The following is a 4,389-nucleotide window of genomic DNA, read 5'->3' on the forward strand; positions in this document are numbered from 1 at the left end:
CTACACACTGGTCCTTTAAGAATCTGAATCTTGAAAAATTGCTTTCCAAGTTCTACGCCCAGGCCCTAAAACCACAACATATATATAAAGTTAGCACTGCCAAGACTATCTGCAACAGGCAGCATAAATCCAAAGTAACAATCCAGTCAAAGCAGATAATATATATGATGAATTTCTTTGCACTCTTGTCACACCATTTTACAATATTCAAGCACAGCGTTGTATCCTCAAAGTTAGCCAAGGCTTTGTTTCACTTTTCCCCAAATTTTTCTCCATTATGACACATTAAACAATATTAAATATGTTAATTTTAATGAAAAAAGCAGCTGTATTATATTTATGTTCTAAACATCAAATGATAAAGTTTTTAAAAGAAATATTATGCATCAAGAATTAAGCTACCAGAAGAAAGCCCCAGAGCCGATAAATGTAAAATAGGCATTCACTGGTGTAACTTTTTCTCTGCTGCTTACTCAGCTCATTGTGTGTGGAAGGATAATTTAATGGAAGGTAACATAGAGCCAGAGATTGCTGTAGTGCTAGAAACGGAGATAGCGACCCACTGTGACTAATTGAGAATAACTGATAATGGAAAGAATGAATTTTAGAATAATGTTGACAAAGAAATTACATTACATTACAATTACTTTGTGGCCGGTACACGATCTGTTTCATAATGTCAGGATCAAGGCTGATACAATTTGGCATTTTGGATCTCTAGCCCAAAAGTGCATCTCTAGTTCAACTAGACTAAAATTAGGGCACCCTGGTACCTCAGCGGGCGCCCCATGTACCAAGGCTGAGTCTTTGCTGCAGCGGCCAAAGGTTCGAATTCAACCTGTGGCCCTTTGCTGCGTGTTGAGACAAGACTAAAATCTACAGCCACACAAGCCGGAACAAGGCTGCGTTGGTGGGGGGGGGGTTGTTTCAAGTACTGGTGAGATGATGGAATATGATCCTGGAAGTCCAGTTTAACTAATAGATCCAGGAGTCTAAAGGTTTAGGTGTTTAGGAGTGTATAATTAAAAATGGCCATAGTCTCCATGACGTCACTAATGGAGTCCTCGTTTTCAGGATTGAGACTTAAAAATCTGTTTGGAAATCATTATCACCTTGAAAGAATGTAGGGCTCAGCTGTGGTAGTAACAGTTATTTCCCTGTGAATCAAAGGAAGTATGAAGCTGGAAACAGATCAGTAAGTCCTTCAACTTTGCAGATGAGTGACTGAGGAGTAGTGGGGATGATGAATGGGTTAATCCACACAAGGATCCACTCTGCAGTGATGGGGTTTAGCAGGGGCGCCCACGCCACTGTGCAGATTAGACAGCACCTAATGCTTTGTAAGATGATTACATCTATTTCAGGAGGCATGTATTCCATCGCAATAGTTGTAGCTGTGTTTGATTCCATCGCTTAGACCTATTGTTCCTCATCACTGCCAGAGGAATTGGTAAGACGTTTAAGGTGCATCATTATTGAGTGAGTAGTGTATAACGACTCTACGTGCACACTAATAAAGCCTTGTAAAGAGCACTAAAAAGCAAACATTCAGCAAACATGTATCACTGCAACATAATATACCCACCCTGATGACAACTAATGGTCTCTGATGAATGAATGACATCAGTTAACTAAATGGCTCACTCTATATTGGTAAATGATGAACAATAATACGACTTTGTAATGACAGCTTGTGGTCAATGGAAGTCCAGTTTTTATGCATGGCATTATGAGTCTAAGATATGTTCCTGGAGAACATCTGTTGCAGGATATTATGTAAGCATTCAAACGTAGGGAAAGATTATAAAATGTAATCCACACATTAAATTAAAAAAAAGCCATAATGGAGTTTGTCCACACAGTTAATATTTAATATCTACAAAATATTGATCCCCCCCCCCCTTATTTCAAACAAAGAAACACGACAGGAAGCTGAAGAAAAGTTTGTGAAAGGATACAATAAAATGAACAGGAAAAATTGTTAATCTATTATTGGAGTTTTGTAAGTATTTGTGAAATATGATAAAACCTGACACATACAGGTGCGGACATTTACATACATACTACAATTGGGGGTTCCACACATACGCACTAAAAGGTTTGCTGTATATGCCTGAACAACAATAAAACATTAACTGTGTGCAACCACTTCATAAGAATAAGGATGTAGAATACAGTACATGAAACAAACATCTAGTTAGCTATTGTAGCGTATGCACAGTCAATACATGATGCCCCATTGCATTTTATCTCAAGGCTCACACTGCTTCATGGTAATGGTAAATGGACCTGTACTTGTATAGCGCCTTTCTAGTCTTCCGACCACTCAAACACTACGTGCCACATTCACCCTTTTTTTCACACACATTTCACTCCAGTGTGCAAAGTCCCATCGAACAGAAAACTAACTCATTCATACACATTCACACACCAATGCAACAGCTCGGAGTAATTTGGGTTCAGTATCTTGCTCAAAGGATATTCATGCAAAACTGAAGTCACATGGAGCCAACCTAACATTTTACTTTTGGTAAACAGGTGCTAAATCAATTGATGCTAAGTGTAGCAGAGCCTTTCCAGTGAGCCCAACATAGACACTGTTTTGACGCTGAATGAAACAGAACAATTAATTGGTGTCAAGGTAACACCTGTGTTACTCTGTTTTCATGTCATAGCTGAAAAAGGTCCATTGAGTACAGCTTTACATATAACCCGTAACATTAATTAGGCCACAGCACCAAGGCTAAACACAATCAAAAATTTTCCACAACAACATATATTATTATTTGGTCATTTGAAATACATTTCCAGGTGTTTCCATGACTTGGAAAAGTAGTCTCTAAATTTCCAGGTTTTTCAGGATAAGGGGAAAGAAAAATGTACCGTAAAAAAAAATATATAATAACTTAAGAATAGGGTCGGAAATGAACACCCAAAACGAAAAATGCCCTTTCGTTGCTTGCTCAGACTGTAACAAGCAAACCAAACCATATCCATAAACCATTACGATGTTTCAATTATTTTAATAATTCAATATTTTGGCTCGTAAAAAGAACTGTGGATAGTTTTCAACTGCAGCCACCTTGGCTATTAGCTTAACAAAGTAATTTTTGCTCTGCTACTTATCAGCCCTCAAAACTTCACACGCGCTTCCTCACACAGGATGTCCACAAATTTTTAGTGTTTGCAGGAATTGGTAGCTTGTACGCGGGCTCAATAAACGAATGCTCGCCGGAAGCCTCCCCCCTCCAACAAGTTTAAACAGGAACAATCTCCGAGTCCACCCGTTTTTTGTTATGAGCCGGCTAAACATCTTCTGCCCTGGAAGCATCACACTAACACGGCTGACACTGCTAACGCTAAGCAAATGAGGTAATGAGAGGTTTGCCTGTTATTCATCTTTGCTGTTTTAATCTACAGATTGTTTAATGCACAGAAACTTGGTTTGTCCTATGATACACAAGTTAAAATGTTTTCTCGAAATACTTTCCAACGCACTTTAGGCCTGGTTGCCATTCTGCCTGTAAACGTTAGATGGACTGAAAAGCGGCTGAAACATCATCTGTGACTGTGCAGATCAAACAGTAACTAGAGTATTAATGCTATTCCCTTATTAAATACATGATTTGTAATGTTAGAAAATACAAATACAATTAAAGTATAAACACAGAAGCTCTCGGTTGTGTGAGAAGGGGCTGTTGGCAAGAAGCATTACGTGGGCCCATGGCGTACTAAAGTGGACGAACATCAAAGCATTCTGATCAGAGTTGATCCATTTTTTGATGAAATTCGTAGAGCTGCCCAGAGGTCAGCTGTGGTAGGCTGATGAGTCCCACTGTGGCTCATTTATAATTCACAACTTGATGACCTCACAGTAGTGTTGTCACGATACCAAAATTATCTGTTTCGATACCCGATACCAAGTCAAGAATTGCGATTTTCGATACTTTTTCGATACCTTTTCCCTGAAAAAGGAGGAGAAACACTCTCAAATATCATTGCTGTGCTTTATTTTAAAACGGGAACAACATTTTAATCATATAGCACACTAATGAATGAACATATAAACAGCAGATATACTTTAAACATTTGAAACAAAATATGAAAATTCAAAAATATTGGCTAAGCTTAAGCCTTGGAGGCGTTGGCTGCGGGTTGGCTGCTGCCTTTGAGGAGTTGCTCTTCGGAGCCCGAAGGCTCAGAAACTTCTGTAGCAGAAGAAAAATGGAAATATTTAAAATATGATGGTGATAAATTTGTCCATAACAGAAGACCTAAATAGTTTTATGTGATAAGTAACAATAACTTGTGACTAACCTTAGCATCTCTATATGCCAAGTGGTTATAGTGGATAACTGCTAACGTTTAATTAACCATAACATTATCAAT

The sequence above is a fragment of the Morone saxatilis genome, unplaced genomic scaffold (genome assembly GCF_004916995.1).
Source record: "Morone saxatilis isolate NCDOM2014 unplaced genomic scaffold, NCSU_SB_2.0 Contig20, whole genome shotgun sequence".
NCBI lineage: Eukaryota > Metazoa > Chordata > Actinopteri > Moronidae > Morone > Morone saxatilis.